The sequence below is a fragment of the Polyergus mexicanus genome, unplaced genomic scaffold (genome assembly GCF_030449975.1).
Source record: "Polyergus mexicanus isolate NDT 795.1 unplaced genomic scaffold, iyPolMexi1.0 SCAF_24, whole genome shotgun sequence".
NCBI classification, from domain to species: domain Eukaryota; kingdom Metazoa; phylum Arthropoda; class Insecta; order Hymenoptera; family Formicidae; genus Polyergus; species Polyergus mexicanus.
In genome coordinates, this window is record NW_027223344.1 from 75,967 (window position 1) to 99,252 (window position 23,286).

Sequence of the window (23,286 nt, forward strand, 5' to 3'; positions counted from 1 at the left end):
CTTGATTGGTGATTGGTTAGTTTTAAAACTATGGATGTTACTGAAATCCAATTAAGGGTGACATGTCAACGTTAATCAATGTCTCTGAAATGCCGCGAGAAACCACGAGTACCAACAGCTAAATGACCCATATTAAGTTAGCCCCCCCACCAACGCCAAATTAAGTCAAATACATAAAATAATTTAGTGCTAATTATGTGCTAATTAGTTGCCGTAGTCCGAATTTTGTTGCTCAAACCGTTTAGCAGGAATTTCAAAGTGGGGGGTGCTGGCTTGACATTAAGCCAGAGCCCCCCCCATAGTGAAAAAAATATATATAAAGCTCGAATCAAAAATTAAAATACACTAAAATTTGTTGCTATTTTGTTGCTCTAAAATAACATAAAAATATTTAAAAAAAAGTATATTATTTAATTAATACCACTATATACTCAGTCTCGCCGCGCCCTATCATTCACTTGCGCGAAGTAAAAATAAATAAAAAAATGTATTGCTCGCATGTATTTGGTACTAAAATAATCTGTGGACAATATACTATCGAAATATATAAGAAACTGAATTTGTTGCTCCTCTTGCTTTTTTAAGAATGACGCGTTAAAGATATATGTTAAGATTACAGAGTGATCAGAGTTAAATAAAATGTAATCGTATTAATGATGATTTCGAATGCTAATAAAATAGTAAAATTAATGCGCTCAACGATTATAATTATGAAATCATCAGTAATCATCAATGACGAATAATAGAAATAATCAAGGCAAAGATAATATGGTCAGTTATAATTCTAAATATTTATACATGAGCTATAAATCATTAAAAAAAAAAAAACCCCGATTTTTCAATATCATCGTTTCCATAAATTAAAAAATAAATTGACATGCATATTGTTAATTTCGTTAATGCACATGTTTGATAATTTTCATTCTCTAAAAATGACGCGTTAAAGATGTTAAGATTACAGAGTGATCAGAGTTAAATAAAATGTAATCGTATTAATGATGATTTCGAATGCTAATAAAATAGTAAAATTAATGCGCTCAACGATTATAATTATGAAATCATCAGTAATCATCAATGACGAATAATAGAAATAATCAAGGCAAAGATAATATGGTCAGTTTTAATTCTAAATATTTATATGATTATCAGATTATAAGTAATTAATCAAAAACAACTCGATTTTTCAATACCATCGTTTCCGTAAATTAAAAAATAAATTGACATGCATATTGTTAATTTCGTTAATGCACATGTTTGATAATTTTCATTCTCTAAAAATGACGCGTTAAAGATGTTAAGATTACAGAGTGATCAGAGTTAAATAAAAGTTAATCGTATTAATGATGATTTCGAATGCTAATAAAATAGTAAAATTAATGCGCTCAACGATTATAATTATGAAATCATTAATAATCATCAATGATGAATAATAGAAATAATCAAGGCAAAGATAATATGGTCAGTTATAATTTTAAATATTTATACATGAGCTATAAATCATTAATAAAAAAAAAAAAAACCCGGTTTTTCAATACTATTGTTTCCATAAACTAAAAATTATATTGACAATTTTAAATGTTTAATAATAAATTCTACTCACCGACCGATGCACCGCCCTTGCATGTCTCACTTCTTTCTGCATCTGGTCATCGCGAGATCCCTTCCGTTTCCGGTTGCTCCCTTCGCTTCAAATTGAGACGAGACAGTCTATCAATTTGTCCACTCATGCATAATCACTATTCTCATAATCACTATTTCACTCGTAGTCCAAAATCCGCCATATGCAATGACGCGGTAAAATTATTTCCATGCCGATTATAAACATGAAAGAACATATAATCGCGTATTAATAAATGGACGGAGACGATTTTCCGCGATTCTAATCGACATTCCCGATACTCACGACATCCACTTTATACACGGGATAAACTTGTGATGGATAAAAAAAGGCGAGAAATACGGAAAGAATATTTCAATCTCGCACGCTAATGCAATACGACGGTTACTGTAACGGTTACGGAAAATTTAGGCAGGTTGAGTAGTAGTAGATGGGGAGGGGGGAACGCGTCGTCGAATATCCGTTCCAGGAAAAGGAGCGAGCGCGTCTCTTCCAAGAAATAAACCGTACGCGAAAAATCCTGCGCGAGATAAATCAAACTAACTCGAGCGACGCTCTTTTGCGATCTCGATTTATGAAATTGTGAATATAACTCTGAAAAAAGGATTACATTTGAAAACAATATTAAAGAATATTAAAGCAGAAACGTGTCGAACGCGACGCGCTTATATTTTCAACGCAATATTATTATATACGACAGCGAGTAAATTATTTCAGCGCCTAAAAATATGTTAAATAATGTATTCATCGATCGTTGTATCGCATTATAAAGTCGATATATCAAAACTACAAATTACTCTCGATTCGGATATTTCGAATATTCGTTCGGATGCGAAATTCAATTTCGATAGATAAAAGATGCGTGGGAAAAATCTTGTCGTTTGCGAATATATATATATATATCGAAAGATGCCTTAATCACGATTACACGGGTTAATATATTACACTCGGATAATCGCCTGTTATTCGATACAAGGACCCCCACGACACTCGTTCGTACGCGGATCTCACTTTCGACGGATAAAAAGACGCGAGAAACACGGAGCGCGACCGTAATTCGCCTTGAGACTCGCGCTTGTGTGAAGAGACTGACACGATTCCGGAAAATTTAGGCTGGACGGGTGATAGGTGAGGAGAGGGGAGGACCGCGTCGCCGAACGTCTCGGTACAGAAGCGTTCAAAAAACATTTGGTCGTAAACATTCAGATATAAACAAAGAAGCGCGGCTCGAGAGAAAGAGAGAGGGAGAGAGAGAGAGAGAGAGCTTATATTACAAAATCTCGATCAATTTTCATGGCGAAACGATAATACAACGAGAATAATCGTTGAATAGAATGTGTAAGATTCGAGGAGGAATATATCTGAAAAGAAGCTCACACACCACATATGAACATTCCTAATAAAATATTCTTATTTAAGAGAAAAAAAAAAATGTGTTCGGTTAGTCGACAGTTAGTCGACTAATTTTACACGTCAGGTTTAATAATATTCATGGTTGTAAAATTGACCAATCACGGTCATTCGATTCTTGATTGGTGATTGGTTAGTTTTAAAACTATGGATGTTACTGAAATCCAATTAAGGGTGACATGTCAACGTTAATCAATGTCTCTGAAATGCCGCGAGAAACCACGAGTACCAACAGCTAAATGAGAAATTTTACAATTGGTGAAGCTTCGCGTCGCGTTTTTCACACGTTTCGTATTTCAATATACTTTAATATTCTTTTAAAATATATGATTCTTCAATTATATGCATAATTTCGCCAGAAAATAATCGCGAGATTGCAAAAGTATCGCTCGAGCTTCGTTATCTTATCCTTGTTCGTATCGCGAAGGTTTTTTGGCGCACGATTTTTTTCTCGCAAAAAACTCGCTCGCTCCTGTTCTTGGAAGAGATATTCGACGACATTCCCCTCCCCTCCCCCCACCTATCCGTCCAGCCTAAATTTTCCGTAACGCTCTTCGCACAAGCGCGATTATCGAGACGTATTACGTTCGCGTTCCGTATCTCTCGCATCTTTTCATCCATCGAAAGTGAATTTTGGGGGTAACTACCTCTCTCATTCTCATTTTTGTCGGGAATGAACGCACGCGGGCCCTTTGCGCTTTACTCATCCGTAGCGAAAACTCGCGTTTGCTCGCGTGATTAAAGAGCTCATCGCGCGAAAAGTTATCGAAATGCCGCGTGGAAAAATTATCATCTCCTCGAATTAATTATTCAATTCTCATTTCATCGTCTAATGAATTTCAGAATCGTAAAATAATTATTGTAGCGTAGAATTGTCGGGGGATCGATCTCGGTATATGTTTACTCGGTAATCCACGGATACTTGAATATCGTCATTGATGCTCTCGGATAATCAGCGAACTCCCGTGCATCAACGATTTCTCTAATTTCGTCTTAGGCCGAGATTCGCACGATCCTCGGGCGACCCATATTAAGTTAGCCCCCCCACCAACGCCAAATTAAATCAAATACATCAAATAATTTAGTGCTAATTATGTGCTAATTAGTTGCCGTAGTCCGAATTTTGTTGCTCAAACCGTTTAGCAGGAATTTACATTCAAAGTGGGGGGTGCTAGCTTGACATTAAGCCAGCCCCCCACCCATAGTGAAAAAAAAGTATCGATTTTTAATACTTTAAGACGAGCAACAAATTCAGTTTCTCATATATTTCGACAGTATATTGTCCACAGATTATTTTAGTACCAAATACATGCGAGCAATACATTTTTTTATTTACTTTTACTTCGCGCAAGTGAATGGTACGGCGCGGCGAGACTGAGTATATAGTGGTATTAATTAAATAATATACTTTTTTAAAAATATTTTTATGTTATTTTAGAGCAACAAAATAGCAACAAATTCTAGTGTATTTTATTTTTTGATTCGAGCATTCTATATATTTTTTTCACTATGGGGGGGGGGGGGGCTGGCTTAATGTCAAGCTAGCACCCCCCACTTTGAATGTAAATTCCTGCTAAACGGTTTGAGCAACAAAATTCGGACTACGGCAACTAATTAGCACATAATTAGCACTAAATTATTTGATGTATTTGATTTAATTTGGCGTTGGTGGGGGGGCTAACTTAATATGGGTAATTAATTTGTAACGTTCTCGCGATGGCTGCGGATCTAGCACGCGCGGATTTATTGCGCCGTGATTACTTGCAGAATGCCAAATGTTAACTGGCCGTGAACAGAAATTGGCATCACCGCGCTTTGCGTCCGGCAACCAAATCGAAGATACCGCCCGTTGCTTTCAATAACATATACTTGCATGGCAAATTGCAAACGCAATAAACCCCGCACCGTGATTTCGGAAGCGATGTATTCGCCAATGAGGCTGCATGCACGTTATTCCATTATGTATAGTGTCTCCCGCCGAGGCACGAATGACTTACACCTCCGAGTAAATTGCACATATCGAATTGCAATCTGTTACACAAGAAACTCGTCTGCACACGCGACCAAAAAATAAATTATTACCTTAAGTAAATATAAAACGGGACTTAAAATATACTTTAATTATTATTATATAATCAGCTCATAAACCATTTAATTTTAAACCGTTATGCCAATTTAACGGCTTGTTTTTACAAGAGAGTCCAATAATCGAGATTCTTAGGAGCAGGTAACGTATTTTAGAAAGAATAGCAGATTGGGCTTATCCTAATCCATCATCCCTTCTTGGATACTTTCTTGGTAAAGTTTTATTGTTTTAGAAAAGCTAGTTAGAAATGAAAGGAAGAATATGATGAGAAATGATTTATTGTTAATCTATTGTATAGTAATAGAGTTTAATGTGTACAGTAAAAAGAGGATAGTGTCGGTAAAGATGATGTTTTGTCAGAGAAGAGATTCTGGAAACTTAAGCTTGTATGCGATGGCCGTTTCAATTGCCAGTTAAATGACAACAGCCTCATTAATTTTCTTGCATGTTGCGAGCAGCTCTGCAGAGACGATGCAGTCTCTAGTATTTCAATCCTTTGTCTACAACGCAATCTCATGCCAACATCCAACTTCTTTCGTCGTTTCTTGCATTTAGTAAAAATGACGATCAAATAAGAAGCTACTTTCTCTCAAGATATATATATATATATATATATATATATATATATATATATAGGCAACTAAGAGGTTAAAAGCAGATTTAAAAACAAAAAATTACAATGGGTAATTACAACTGATTATGGATATAACTATATATAAATAAATTGATTGTAATTTCCTTGAAAAGAATTGAAACAGTAAAATAGTTGGCACTGAGCATTTTTAAAAACTTTGTAGTCGTCACATCTTCCATGAAACAAACAATTCAATCTGCGCATCTAATTATAAAGTAGACGAAATATATTAATTAGCGAATATAGACGTGCTAGCAGAAAAGGCATTGCTTTAATAAATTCAATAGGCCATAATACATTCAAAAAACTTTAATTTTTTAACAATTTAATTGACATTAATCACATTGAATTTTATCTTTAATAAAGTATATGAAAATATCTTAGACCAGAAATCTTGAGTCTTATCTCCTTGTACGCAAAATAAATAAATAAAAATTTTAATATCTGTATAATAATTTTTTTTCATATATGTTTTATATTTCTATATGTGTACGCCATATAAATAATAAAAATAATTAACATTATTATCATAAAAGAAAGTATTCAAAAAATATATATCAAAAAATAAAATGATATGTGTGTGTATGATTATATGTTCTCTATTCTCTGTAAATAATATAAATATAAATATATGCTCTAGAGATAAAAAACCATTATTTATATTCTAAATAAAAATATTTAAAAAATATTAAAAATATTTTCTTTCGTAATATTTATGTAATATATAAATATCACGTGTGTATGTTACATAAATATTACGTATATATTTTTATATATCACGTATAAAATGGTCAAATAAAAAAATAATTATAAAACTTAGAAATCAATAGTGTTTCTCATAAGACGCATTAGGTCTGGGACCGATGTAGCTGTACAATCGTATATTATTACATTTTCCTTATCACCATCCGAACTCACTTTTACGGCATTCTGAAACGCGTTTTTTTTCGTTGTTGTTTTATTATTAAGAGACTTCCCTGTAAAATTCTCAATGCTTCGCAACGGTGCGCTGTTCCGACTTCCATTAGTCTCCTGTTGCATTCGATAAATAAAGATCTTCTTTGGTGAACTGGCAGATTGCCGTGGATGCCACATATTATTTTTAGATTTTTCCTTGTTATCTGATTCTGCATCTTTAGCATTAGCCTGCGCGTGATGAGCACTATTTGTATCCGCGCATTTTTCAGATATTCTTTCTTTGACAATTCCGACGGAAATTGAAGTTTTTGGTGTAACATCCAATAAGCAATCTCCATGTTTGTTTATGTTACATTCAGTGGAAGAGTCCGAAGATTGGGTTTCTTCTTTCCATCCTCTCCCGTATCTTTTTCTTTCATTATGCATATTTGTTTTGTGATCATAATAATCACTTTTTGTGTAAAATGTTTCATCTAGAAGAAAGATTTTTATCTTATTAATCTCATTGGTACTGAATTGATGTAAAATAAAAGGTTAAAAAATATGTGTGCGTATGTATATATGTGAGATGTTTCGAATAATGTGCAACTTATGCGCATAACAAACCAAAAACCAGTAAACCAGTAAAAATCGTAATTGTAAAAATTAATAAATAAAGAATAATTTCTCTCTCATTGTATGCGCGCTATTTTAAATTTATACAATCAATTAATATTTATTAATAATAAACTTTGCGTAACGTAATGATAAATTTTAAACGATCTTTCATTAGAGATATATAATGTAATCTATTTTTATATTAACATATTGAACGTCAAATGAATTTTCCATGTCTTGTCGCCAACATTGAAAATTTTCATCATTGCAAACATATGATTATAAAATATATATAGCATGATTAAATTATTGCCTATATTAATATGCATAGTGCATTTATCTCATCGGATGCTTCGTGCGTATTAATATTATTCAAAAGTTTAAAAGCATCATGATTTATTTGCTGCAAACATTTTAATTAATTTGCACACATCATCTGTCATAATCATACATTGACCATCACGGTATTCAACACACACACACACACATTATTCCTACTTTAATATGCAGCTGAGAAAAAATATTTTTGATACATTTGATAATTTTTTGTTGCATATGACACACACACCATAATAGATAATACAAATTTATTTACCACAACATCTTCGCGCTTGTATGGTTTCGTGAAATCGTTTATAATGACGTTCGGCATTAAAACGGCGCGGATATATGTTGCCGCATATCACGCATCGATATGATGATTTGTCTTCTACTTTGATTTTAACAATATCAGCTATTTTATCAGGCATATCTGGAAAATATATCGGAGTACATAGTCACCCAGATCGAGTTATTTCCATAATATTAGACTAAAGATTATCTTAAAAAAAGAAATCTTAAAAAATATTACTACTTTATATATATATATATATATATATATATATATATATATATATATATATATATGTATGTACTTTTAAATATATTATTTCTTTAAAAAAAGATAGTAAAGATAATGATTCTCGCGCGAGTGCGTCGTGTCCGAAGAAAGTTTTTGAAATCTCCGAAAACATGGTCCAGAGAACTTTGACAACTTTGGCAAAATCAACCGTTGGAAAAATCAGCAAAAAAGCATGTAACGAGAGAATATTGATCCTGAGAAATCGAGTATCGTATAATCAATTCGTAAATTGATTAACTTTGAATTCTATCGTGATAAAGCGAGCACATAATATAGCAAATTATTGTTAAATCACACAGTTTACAGTTTACAGATGTATACATTTGTATTTGCTTACTTACTTTTTATCCACCGTATCGTAACACGAGATTCGGAACGCGTATTTTTCCTTGGGCACATAATACTTCTTGAAATACTTCGCTTTTCGTAACGTGCAGATCCCGTGAGTTCATCAACGATGTAACTGCGACTGGAGACTGAGAAAGACTGCGTGGAAATTCGGAGACTCAACACACTGTGCACGATACATATACTCTTCTATATCAATAGTGCCGAAACGTGCGACCGCGTGCGATCCCCCCCTCCCAACTTCTTTTGTCATCGCCGCTACCGGTGACGCTTTCACGTCGGTCCCTTTGACCTGCGGTTCGTTATCAGAATTCTTATAATAGATCGATTCCAATAAGAAAAAACTCACCGTCAAAGTAAATAGCGACTAAAAATGCGTATATATGGCGATATAATATGACATCGCATTTCTTTGGTTTTCTTTGGTTAAAATATATTGCGAGTTAAGAAAAAATTTTCATCATCCAGTAATAGACTTCTATTACGATTCTTGCGAATTGCGTATGTGTGCATGCGTGTGTGCATACAAGCACAAGAAAAAGAAAGAAAAATAGAAAAAAAGCATTCTATTTCGAAAAGATAATAAATACAGATTGGAAAAATTTTATGGATAAGCAAGTAATAAGAATTCCAATAATAACATTTCCAATTTATTTTGTTTCTATAAATCAAAAATCTATATATCTAAAAATCTTTTTACGATCTTTATTATATTTTTTAATTAATAGAATTTAAAAAGAGAGAGAGAGAGAGAGAGAGAGAGAGAGAGAGAGAGCACACATTGCATAAATTTTTTGGTGGAATGTGTGCTTTGCACATGTGCGATACACCGATATTTATAATTAAACTTTGCGAACAGATTATTAGAGTATTGAAACAGTTATGATTTAAGGAAAGCGCATTTTAACGACAGTTTCATAAACACAATATGCAGACGGTGGCAATTATGCGCAAATACAATTAACGGTGGATTATTATTCGGAAACTGTGTATGCTGTGTTATCGAAATTTATTCCGTATGACCTTAGCAGACGGAGACCTTAGCCCACTTAAAATTCATAGCACCTGCTGACCGAACGGTAACGAAAGTGTTTCGAGAGCGTTCATTGCGAATACATATCGCGAATACGCAACGCGTTTCGTGAAATTGACAGCGATAACCATTCCGATAATATTCTTAGTTTTCTTGCACAAAAGATGGTATCCGATTTACTATGATATTTTAACATACATTCTATCGTTTTACTTAATTTGCCTATGATAGAATATATTGCAACTATTTCTACTTAATTCTCGTATAAGGCCGAACCTCGCCTTTATACTTATACTTTAGCGTTAGTAGTGATGTCGTGAATCGGCGATTATCTGTTTTATATCAAAGTTCTACGAACGCCCAAGCGATTCCCGTAAACTGTGTATAAATTTTATATAGTAAAATTTTAGATGGTATATGGAAATGGAAGAGGTGAAATTCCTGGAAAAGGTAAAAGCTTATCGATTTGCAATTATACTATCGAAAATATATTTAAAGCAAAACTAAAATTATTGCAGTCATATTTAAAGATATTTTGTATACATTTATGAATTTTTGAAAAAGAAATTCATAATATAAAATCTTACTTAAAACACACTCCACTTAGAATGATATAACAATTTTTTATTATGTAGCGATCTCTTAAAAAAATTAATAAAAGTTCTTTTATTAATTTTAAAATTAATTACATGATTATTAATATATCCAAAATTTAATTGGAAATTATTTATATTATTTTATTTAATCCTGGAATTCTAGAAAAAATATAAAACAATAATATAAATAAAACAAAATCTTTTATATAAAATAGTTAAATATTATATATAATTAATACAATTAATTATTAAATATTTAACACAGTTTCTCGAAAGAAAATATAAACATTTATTCTCATGATGTATGTGTGTGTTTCAGAACTAATGAGTTTCAGAATCTTTATCTCTTGTTAGAGCGAAAGAATGCAAAGATCATTTGTAATTATGCAATCGAGTAATTTGGATTTTTCATTATGCAACAAGAAGAACCGCAATTATCCATGGACCCGCTTCCTCGCGTAGCATTTATCAAGAGCGAAACGAGAAACGGCTGATGATTTCCCAAGTGAGCCTGCAACATCTACGATTGTATATGCGAATGCAGTATTTTGCAGACATTCATGCAAACATTACACTAGTCGTGTAACATTTATAATTATCTATTTAATTTATTATATTTACAATTGATATTATTGCTACGATTTAGTAACGCTCATTATTCTCTACAATATATTCGACCAAAGTTTGCTGTTAATTATTTTTATCTGTTTGTCTATCGTTTATTTTTGCGATCACTTTTTAATTATACTTTAGCAATCAAACAGATATGGATTAATAATTAATCTATACAATAAAATATAAGTAATAACTTCCGACTTGTTTTTACAGAATGAATCCACTTTTCATTATTACAACGATATATACGAGCCATTAGGCAATTAGTGTTCAACGGTTCGTGTGTTAGCTTTATTATCGCTACATGGATTTATTTTGAATTCATATTATTGGTTCTTCATATCGAAAATAATTGAGCAAATACAAGTCACAGTAAAGACAATACGATAAAACGATTAAAAAGAACAGTACCATTATAGTCCAATGGCTCGTATCGGTTATTTTATCGTTACTCGTATTTGTTCAATTACTCTCGATGTGTGAAGCATCAATAACGCGAGATTGATCCATCGATATGATGGTGATTTGGGATACGAAATATTAAAGACAATAGCGCAGCGAAAGACAATAGGAAAGGAAAAAAAAAAAAAAAAAAATTATCTGACAGCAATTTTTATCAGTGCGCCGCAAAGTAACGGACGCGTTCAAATGCACGTGGAAAAGGTTCCCGATTATTTTCTCGGTACGATTATAGCGGTGCAGCGATTCGCCGCGAGTTGGCACGAAAGAATTATTATGCGAAAAGTTCTGTGCTCTCCTCGTTTCTTCCCTGATGGACGATTAAAAGTTCCACCCGAGTCGAATTTACAAATTCCTTCGGGGGGCATCCTCGTCGAAATGTCGACATTCGCCGTCGTCCAGCGAAATTAACCAGCCTCCACCAAGTCATCCGGTCTGGATTAGAATTTAAATCCGCGGAAATCGCCCGCGTTTAACGACGTTATTTCTCTTGACCGCGATTAAGCATCAAGTCATTCGTCGAGAATACTTTTTCAATCGTTTGTATTAGTCTAGTGAGATCTGACAGAGCATAGCACAACTTTTTAATACAAAATGTAAGATAAAAATATATTGAAATACTAAATTGAAACTCTATTTCTTCTATTTATTTAACTCTTATATAAATAGTTTTTAATCAAACTTCTTTTTTTTTTTTGCTTTTCTCCTTTATTCATTTAATATACAAGATGTTTCAGAGTTAAATGTCCTAATTTATAAAATTTGAATTTAGAATCTAAAAGCAAGAAAAAATTTTCCTCTGGAAGTATGCCCGTAAATGTTTTGTTTAAAATATATTGACGTCTAAACATTTTCATTATAAAATTTTATGACATTATTATCAGGTTATAATAAATAAATTAATAGTATATTTTAACTACTTTATTACGAGAAAATATGAAAATTTTAACATAATTAATATTAGAATAAATGCGAGACATAATGAGGCTTATGACGTTTGCAAAAGCGTCGAATAAACTAAGAAATATCACTGACAATGAGAAAGTTTCTCAGTAATATGTCGATATGGTGTTTGTATATTATTTTTATAATGACAATATTGACATGTACAGTTACGAAAACAAGTACGTGTTAGCACAGTCATATAACAAACAATAATATTATTATCCCTACTCGTAACTTTAGAATCAATATATCAATATTTCTTAAACAAAGCGTTTACGGGCATATCTCCAGAGAAAATTTTTTTCTTGTTTTGAGGTTCTAAATTCATATTTTAAATTAGAATACATTTCATTCTGAAACACCCTATATTATAAATTAAAAAAGATAGATGATAAATTTTATACTGCATTTTATCACAGCGAGATATAGATTTTTTAAATTTATTTTTATATTTATTTTTATTTTCTTTTAAAATGTGTGTAAATTTAGTTTTACTGCTATAATTTTTTCACACTTAAAAAGGCATGTTAAATCGATATTCGCAAATATTGTCGCCTCTTTTTCACGATGCTAATTGTTTATCTCGATGCTGCGTTGTGCATTACTTCATATCGACAAAAGTTTGTCATGGTTGAGCGACACATTTGACAATTCAAGTATTGTATAATTTTAATTTAATTGATTTATAAAAAAAATGGAGAACTAGAATTAATATGTAAGTAATTATACACCACATACATACATAGACAAAATAGTATTTTGGTATAACTATAATTATAATGATTATAATGAGAAATTCATGATTGAAATTTACGAATATTTATTTCAAATTTAATATTTATTTCATCATCACGAATACGGTGCGAAATATCGATTTTTATTTTAAAACGACATTTATAGGTGACATTCTATGACACACTTGTCGTATTTTAGATTGAATCGATTTAGTTCAAATATTTCTATTACCAAGGATTGACATTGTATACATTTTGTTTTTATATCGGAAAAGGAATTCGTCGGGCGCGAGCTTGCGCTTGTTTACGCGCATTCCGTTACTTCGTGAAAACTCGGTCATCTTCGAGAGCGTTCGCGGCGTCGGCAGCGCTACGTCGGTCGAAGGGCTATAGTAAGCGTGCGACGCAGCATTCGCCGTGGTAGGTAGGTGGTAGTAGTGCCGCGGACGCGAAAGAGAACGGAGGGGATTGAACTCGCGTTTGCTAACAGCGGGTGGCCGGCAGCGACCGCAGTCGACAGTCGGAGCCGGTTGCTCGTCGTGTGAGCGTCGTGACGTTGACGTTTCTCGCGCTCAGTCTGAACGACGCGAACTGTTAATCCGTTGTCGCGCGTCACTCATCGCTTGTTCATTCATCGTGGTCGGGACGCGTTCGCGATTGTGATTAATTGGTGCGCCGTCCGCAGCTAAGGCGAGTGTGTGTCAAGTGTGTGGTTAACGACGAGCACGGCAGAGAAATAAGACTGCGTCGTCGACTTGATTGAGACGTCATATAACGGCGGGCTTCACGGTGACGTCGGTGAGTCAAGCATACTCATTGATCGTATTATTATTCGAGACACTCGAGGTATCCGCTGTCAGGGACACTGTTACGTTGTTCTTTAATCATTCCCTTCTGATTATAAAGTTTATCGAATAGCGATGCAATTTTTATTGACGTCACGTGTCACCTTTTAACGTACGTCGAAACGAGCTCGATTTCAAAGTTGCAGCAATGTGAAATAGGCGCTTGTCGCATACCAATTTCTTACGCCTGTTCTTCAATAAGTCGTATATCGTTAGTCGTAAGCAAATTGACCAACCACAATCAATTATTCCGAAGATATTCGACTGTGATTGGTTAATTTGCTTATTACTAACGACATACGACTTATTGTAGAATGGGCCTTAGCAAATATAATTCTAATTTAGAATTTATTTATTCCAATATCTTTTTATTTCTGTCAAAATTTATTATTTAAGTGTGATTAATATGTATTATAAATATACTTTTTTTTTTTTTTTTTTAATTAAAATATAATATTTTTAATTGTCATTAAATTAATTCGTAAGCATGTATTACGATCTTTTCATGTGAAAGTATATGGGTATGCGACGCAATTCTTTTACTATCTAACTGAAGAAAATGCATAAGATTATTTCCATGATCGAGTAACTCTGAGATCAATGGCGAAAGCTGTGACGAAAGTCAACTTGTCGCGGTCTGAAAACGCAACCTACGTACGATCAACCCTTATGTCGTGTTCACGTTGCTGCAATTTTGCATCGCGAGCATGCAAAGCCACGAACACACCTGTTTATGTAGGTCGCGCATAACGCATCGTATCGTACACGGGTGTCACAAGTGGTTCATTCGCGAATATAAAATAGATTATGCGTTCCACGATTTGACGTCTCATTCGAACAATTCTTGAACGAGATGGAAATCCAATGATCCTTGAACGAGATGGACGGAGAGTATTCGAGAGCCGCGTCAAATCCGCGTTGAAAATTATCGAGGAGAGATATTCGTAAAGAGGACTCGAAAGCCCCTATATTTTCAACTTTGAAGTCCCTAACTTTTTGAACATGCCGTTCGAAAGTAGATTTACCTCGAGTGTTTTTAGCATCATAAAATTGTTTGTATATATAAATTACAGGAATTAAAACAACGTTTCTTATGCTCAAATCATGGACAATATATATAAATGAGTAGTATGATTTATAGGATATTTTTGTGAGAATTTTAGTAAAGAAAAGACACGAATTATGTGTAATTTTAATTGTTTGAGTGATCATATATAATACAACAGAAAATAATTAAATAACTTGCTATATAAAATTATATTATAATTAATAGTTTTTATATAATATAATATTGATAAATATATAAGTAATAATTAAAAAAAAAATTATTTTATACTTTGTTATTGTTGCTGTAAAATATCGTGTTTATATTATAATAAATTATAAATAATTACTGTAAGTTGACAGGTTTGTCGAATTTGTAGCTTAAGAAACGTTGGGTTAGATAATTATTTAATGGTTATTAAGTGATAATTATACAACAAAATATTGTTGTCAAAAATATTGTTTATTTTACTTTGAAATATCATTTTTAATTGATAAAATATAAATACAGATCGCGTATGTCCTAAAAAATTGAAAATACGTCTTGCACATCTTCAGCTCTAATATAGCGATTAAATAAACGTGACGGAAAACTTCGAACGAATTTACGATAATCCGATAGAATGTGGTTATGCGTTAATAGTGAATATGTCACGAAAATTTTCGATATAATCGATAATTTTCTCAATGCTATTATTTGCAAGATCTATGTATCGATAACTTGTTTTATTCGATACATACGGCATAGCAGATGTGCAACGTATTATTATTTGTGCATCGTTGTTTCCTGTTTTTCGTTTAAATTTATCGCTTGTGAAGAAACGTAGTTCGAAGAAACGTAAATCACCTTTGCGGTTGGTGTTGGATGCGTTTCAACTTTTTCAATCTCTTTTACCTTTATTTAAAAAAATCTTATTTATTTTTATTAATTAAGTTTTTACTAGAAATCGAAACAAATGGCGAAACAATCAATTTTATATTTGGCTTTTCCTTTATTCTGTATTTTTTTTCGAAGCTTTCGCACAAAGTCGCATTGTTTTGAATTGATGCTTTTATTCTAAAAATTAATACTCTATTATTCGCGTACATTTGTTTATCGTATTTTTTTTCAGCCACAATGCATTTGCTTTTAAAATATGATAGCAAAAAGTCACGTTTATTGAAAATCTCATTTCCGATTACATATTTCTTGTCGCAAACATGCGACAAACGTATAAGATTCGAATAAAGATGTTTGTGAAAAAATCCGAATAGCCTCGAATATGATCGTAAAGAAAGTCGTGAAACAATTCCAACGACCAATATACTCGAACTTTGCTTCTCGCCAGTACATTCATGAACCATCGAGATTAATATTCGTATATAGTACTATATACTTTGCTATATAATGAAAATGGCTAAATAGAATAAACCCGAATTTGCTGTGCATTTATATTTTATATCGACATTTATGCTGCATTAATGATAAGGAAGCTTTCTTTTTTTTATGTATATATATATATATATATATATATATATATATATATATATATATATATTATGCTGATAAATATCGGTTACGTCAAACTTTGCATAAAAAAAGTACAGTATCTTTTAATAAATAAATCTATGTAAATCTTGATATTATGTATAGTTCGTAATCGTCTGGCACGACTACATGTTCTTTAACAGGATTAATTGTAAGCGTTCGCGTGAAAAACGTCACGCGAACATAATACAAATACAATCGCGCGGCAATTCCCAACAGCTGCATATTTATTCGAGCGGCATTTAATATATACAAAGCGTTTAATTAATCTAAGTGGAGTAGAGGAAACACGTGGGATACTTGGACGCGCTATATAACGATAAAGGTGGATGATAAAAGATGGAGGCTAAATTTTCTCAATTACGTACGGCGAGCGCGCTCTTTTGAAAGTTCATTGTGATAATTCCGGAAATAACTGCTGGTCAGTCGATCGCAATTAATTCGCGGCAAAAGTATAAGAAGCGTAACCGCGAAGCGAGATAAAAACAAAGTTCGTGCTTCGCCTACGGATTCACTGGGTGATATTCGAAGGGCAAACGCAAGGGCAGAAAAAGTTTAATTGATATCGCGGCCGCGATATACACGCTCCGTAGGGAAAATAAAATGTAGATATCTAACGCGATAGGATGTAATCAAGGGCGAGTCCCAAGTTCGTACCGCTGAGCTTCATTCAACTTTAGAAACGGAGCGCAATGCATCTTTAATTAAATCTCCGGTTGGCCGCCGTTCTAGATTGAAATATATCCTACGAATTCACCGCTATATATGTATATATACATGTCGCTTTCTTCGCGCTGCAAAGAATACGATTACATACACTTTTTATTATCATTTTTATTATAATTTCGTTACGATCGAAATCGGAATTTTACACGAAATTAGTCATGTATGAACTAGTTATAACTTTATTCGATTTTGTGAGAGATAGAAAGAAAGAGCGGGGGGGGGGAGAGGGGGGAGTAGAGAAAATAATAGAGAGAATACAGATAATTAGAATTTTTGCGTGAATGAATTTAAAGTTAGACGTACCTGAACTCAAGAATTTATTTCCAAAATTTCTAAATTTAGGAAATAATTACTAAAGTGCCTCCGCTTTAATTTTTGATATTTGAAGTTACTAAATTAGAGAGAGAGAGAGAGAGAGAGAGAGAGAGAGAGCCAGTAGCAGTTTTGATAAAAATGATAAAAATCAGACATTTTAGAATTAATTTGCTTTTTTTCCAATAATAAAACAATAACCAATGAAAATGTTAGAATAATATACGTTGATAAATAATATCTAGTTTTGTCATATAATCGTCAATTGTCATTATTCGCGATACAATTTCGCCAAGTGGAAAAACATGGAAATCTGTCAAGAATGTTGTTTTCTTCATCGAACGTTTTCTTCGTGCACTAGAAATTCGAAATATGTGTATAGTCGCGCGGTATTCGTAAAAATTTCAAAGCGAATTCCCGTGTAGGAAGCAACAATTTCATTTACCTCCCCTTTTCGTTCACAATACGGCTTACAATTAGTTGCATATGTGTGTCTACCTGCTCGTAATAGTTTGTCCCGATACGGCTACGTTGAACTATTACCTCCAACTCCCTCCTTCCCCGTTCTCTCCTCTCGGGCATCTTCAGTTTCCCCGAGTTTATACAATTTCCGCTTTTCATCCTAATGATTCGCGCACGATTAATGTCTTTCGTCACGATCGTCCTGCATGTTAAGCGTGTCTTGACTAATGATTAAGACGTGGTAGAGGTATGCGAGATAGATTCCAAATTACAGATCACGGATTCGCAAAGCGTCCTTGCGCGCAATGATGATGGGTTACGTATCTATGTATACATATATGTATGTGTGTACAAATGCATTCCGTGAAACTTTCCTTGATTTAACGTAAATAATGACTTATATAAAAATGTACAAATTAAATAATTTTTTTTCCAAAATGGTGATTTTAATTTATAGAAATTATTTTATGGAAACAATTTATATAAAAATTTATATATATATATATATATATATATATATTAAATTATAAATATATTATTATATTATGAAACATCTTGGAAATATACTGTATAGTATAAAAATATATTATACGTATATTATAATAATGATTTAAAATACAAAAATTATATTGTGACTATATAAAATCATGCGATACTATATTTTCGAAAGTTTCGTACTTCTTTTTGAGACATGTCGGGTATTGACAGCGTGGGACGAAAAAAAGGCGGTGAGGTGAATCAAATTTTGTGTAACCAATCATTCGTCGCGGACTTCCAATAATCCACGGGCAATATATTCGGGCGAGCAGCGAAGCTGTGCGAGATATCCGAGTGGGCAAATATCTGGCCCCATTCCGGATCCGATCGAATTTTAAAAACGACGCTTCGAGGGGTTACATGTATGTATGCGCGTATGTGTGAGAAAGGGGCAGGGGAAATACAGCGAATTACAGCTATCCGACCCGAAGTGTACGACACAGCGAGTGCGAGTACAACGGTATGCTGTCTCATCATTTAAAATTTAAATGTTGTGTGCTCAATGCACTGTAAATATGTCATCGATGGCCTTTTGTAGTCGGGAGTATTCGCCGTCTACGTATATGATGCATGAATATTGCAAATGCAAATTTTACGACTTCTTTTTCCATGAAACGTATTGTACATATACTGTTGATACGCGATCTTAATTTTTTAAATCATTTGTTTGCATTTTATTCATGTATCGTTAGGAGTACGAATTTGTTTGCATTTCATTCATGTCTCATTAAGAGAACGATATATACATATGTACATACAAATATTAATATACTAATCTTACTAATGTAATATTAAAGAATATTTAAAATGACAATATTTTTCACATACGTAGGAATATAAAATTTTTGAATTTTTTTATATAAATACATATAGCTGGAATATTAACGTACGTTTCTGTACAAATTGAAATAATAATTGTTAGAATAATAATATTTTAATAATGGCGCGAGAGAATATAGTAAAAATAAACGTTCGATAGAAACAAGATACAACCGTGGCTTGTCAAAGAACATGGTTAATATTTAAATTACCAGCGAGACCTTTTTCGCTTAAAAGTGCCAACTCATAAAGTTGAAGATATATTCACTGGTCTCATGGCGTGTATCGATTTAAATATATTATTAAGGAAATCGTACTTTTACTTTTCTTTAACGCGTTCTCCAGCTGTTGTATGAAAGTTGATAATAATTCCACGATTATTACATTTTTGTTATAATAGTAATCCTATTTTTTTATACTGTGATTATATAAGAAAACAGATGTTTCTCTCCTCTTTATATAATCTACTTATATAAATATTGCGAAAATCGGCGAATAATTTTATTCTTTCTCGTAACTTATACAGAAAACAGATATAGAAGATTTATTATTTATTTATTATTATATATATTTATTGTAAATATCAGTATTTAAATATTGTATAGGATGCTTGTCATAGTGTATTTTTCGTGTATGTGTTTTAAATTGCAGTTCTTTTATTAATTTTTTTTTTTCTTAGCGAGGAAATCATCACTTTTATTAATTGTATGTGCGTGTGTTCCAATTTTCCAGCATATATTAATATATATCTATGAAACTCTCTAAATCTCGTCTTAAATTAACATGAACTTAATTAAAAAATATTATTTTATTATCTATTTTTTCTTCTTCTAGAGCATAATTTTAAAGTAGGTTTTTAATTGTCTTGATATTTTTTTTAGAGAAATATTTGAATTAAAATTGGCAAAAAAGAAATTTCTGGTTTAAAAGGATTTAGTGAGAAAGAGGGAAGGGGGAGAAACATCTTGTATGTTTATATACTACAATATAATACAGTATTTTAAAATATTTGATATATTGGAAATTAGACCCCATTATAAAAATCGTTAATTAAACAATCTCTCAGAATAATCACCAATAAATCCATCTCAGATAATGATGACGGAAAATTATATATAGCTGTTCTCATTGAATTTTCTTCTATATTGATGAATTGCGATGTACGAAAAAGAGAGAGAAAAAGAGAGCACCGCTACACAGCTTTATTAAGCATCATTCATACGTATGATAACTCTTATAGCATTCGTTACGTGCATGCACTCCCGTTTGCGGTTACGCTTTCCATTTATCTGCCATTTGAGGGACGGGGTTTGTCCCACATTCCCGAAGGCCTGTATTTTACGGATTATGTCCGCTCTCACCCCTATAGTTGCGTGTCTTTGGCGATGTCCGAAAAGTTGGGTAACGCAAAGGATTAAATTAGGGACCACACCGAGCGTTTGCAAATGCGGGTGTACTGGCATGTTGAGGGTCTCTCTTTGTCTGCGGTATCGATCACAGAGCGGATAAACGTCGCTCTTCGCGAAGATCGATCGATTTGTTCTTTGGTGTAAATGCGGCTTAACGGAGATTGCTTACGGTTCTGAGCGAACCCCATCCGGTTGCATAGCGACTCGCAGGCAAACATGTGGTTAGACCGGTTGACTCAGACAGGTCGGTTTGGTTCTTATTTACTTGTTCTCTTTCTCTCTGCTGCCCTGCTCTTTGCTACACACTTCTTCGTCTCTCTTCCATTCAATTCTCTCGGTGGCAGTATCGCGCGTGTATCTGCGCCGACATCTTTTGGTTTTACTGAGGATTTCTGACATTTTATATACATATAGACTCGAAAGAAACGGCAATGAACTATTTATTCTGGGATTTTCCGAAGAACGTCTTCCTTGTGAAACAAAAGATGCATTTTCTTTTTATTCTAAATAGCATATCTTTTTACTATAATATATAATAAAATAAATCAAAGAAGAAAATTTTTTATTATATTCTAAATATTGGTTTTAAAATTAAATGACAGAATATTTAAAACAAACAATTATTTGTCATATTTGAAATTTTTATATAGATTACTTTTAGCAGCTAGAAAATTAAATTACATATTTTGGGCGTCGATAAAGCTTTGATAGATTGTAGGTGCGTGACTTGCGTATACTTATACTTGGTGTTCTAACTGTTAAGTATATCGATTAGCTTTCGAGTTGCGCGTATTAGGTGGTGTTGTCATTCTTTACCTTACTTTATATAACTGGGTTATCGATTACATTGGCTATAGAAATATCTTTATAATCAATGGTTTGAATTAAACAAGCGGTAACTTTTCGATTCGATTGTGTGTATTTATTTATTTATTTATTTATTTTTTTTTTTTTTTTCCCTAGAGAGAATCGCGTCATGTATTACAGTTTTATATTAAATATTTAGACATTTACTTATGTTTCTTTAATGAAATGTTAATTCACAGATCTATTTATGCCTAAAGAAATTTTATTGTTCTAATTCAGCACTTAGGAAGCGCTTATCCGCTTTATAAAGAATTAATTAGTTTTTATACATGTAAATTTTGTACTGGCAGTCAGTACTATCTAGGACGTTTTACACGATGTATTCTATTTTTTAAATTTGCATGACGGTTGTGCACATTAATTAGATGTAATCATCATACATATGAATTTACTGTTTTATATTATCTGCTTATAATTGAATAGCCCTGCTATCCTAGTATCGCGAATGTATCACACAAGGAATATCGCCGTGCACGATTGTTGCTACTTATTCGGAATATGATCCGTATCTATGGCTTTTTTTTTCACGCGTTCGAGCTTATCTTCTATGAGAAACTAGTCAATGTATAATATTTCTCGGGAAAAATCCTCGACGCAAATACATATTGAAAAATATTTAAATCGTCGCGGGATAGTGGGATAAATCGGAATTTTTTCGAAAAATAAAGCTTGCCAAATAAGAGAATTTCAAGATATTTAACGTAATCTAATTTGTATTATAATTTTATTCAAATATTTTCAAAAAGATAAAAGACTTTATATTATGACAAAATCCGATAAAGACAATAGACAAGGAAAATGCAAGGAAACAACGCGATAGGTCGGCGACCTTGTTATACGTAGACGAGTAGTCATGATGAATATCTCTTCACGGACCGCGCTCGGCTCTAATGATCATTGTCCGCTTCCCGTTGGGCTGTTACCAATATCCTTATTATCGGTCCAGCGCTTCCCCAGGCGTGACATGATACGCGTCCAGAAATTATATCGCTTCGCAATATTATCGCCGCATGCGTGTGCGGCTGATTGCACGCCTGCAAATGCCTGTTCGCAGAACTGCGCGGTTGAACTTTATAATTAGCAAAGTACAGTAATCAATGGTTATTGCTTGCGGTTCGTATCGCGGCGCGACATTTTGCACTATTGCTTTGTTCGATTAAATCTTGGTACTGTTGAATTATAAACAGCTAATAAAATAGTCTAGAATATTTGAGAGAGAGAGAGAGAGAGAGAGAGAGAGAGAGAGAGAGAGAAACAATCGCTCTATCGTCGATACACTTAAATCGATTGTGGACTGTCACGTTACGTGGCTTAGCAAATTAGATTATACAGATGCTTACGCGTGTATTTCGATTCGTAACAAAAATGTTATCGCATTTTACCGCGACATCCATTTCGAGACTATACCACGCGGTTATTCAAGAGACGTATCGATTTTTATTGTTAAAAAGATTTCGTTTCGTTTCGTCGACGGCGTTTCGCTTATACATATATCATATTGCTCGCGTTACCGCAATACGTTTAATGATCGAAATCACTAGGTACTAGCTTATCATTTAGCTTCTGGAGCATGCAAATATTTACATTTATGTATTCCTATCATTTAGGGAGATATTGCATTACGAAGATCTCATTGTAAATGTTCATACCCGGTGTAAAAAATACGATATATTCATCCAGATAACATTCGCAATTTTAATGATTAAAAATTTGATTTTTATTTATTCTATATTTTATTTACTACATGTATTTAATTACCATGTAATTAATATGTATTTAATTACATTTAATTTATATATTTTCGTTGTATAATTATCAAAATATCTATTGATTCGTTAATTTA

The 23,286-nt window shown here is 32.8% G+C and overlaps 2 protein-coding genes across 2 annotated transcripts in view; one reads left to right on the forward strand and one right to left on the reverse strand.

The window, feature by feature from the left end:
- LOC138942831 (dnaJ homolog subfamily B member 13) overlaps positions 1-23,286 on the reverse strand; it is a 116,092-nt gene that overhangs the window by 27,963 nt on the left and 64,843 nt on the right. The window lies entirely within an intron of this gene.
- The window catches only part of Pgant9 (polypeptide N-acetylgalactosaminyltransferase 9), a 245,303-nt gene continuing 235,341 nt past the window's right edge, over positions 13,325-23,286 (forward strand). The window contains exon 1 of the mRNA XM_070313303.1: positions 13,325-13,692. The gene's annotated coding sequence lies outside the window, so the exon portion shown is untranslated. The remainder of the gene's footprint in view (positions 13,693-23,286) is intronic.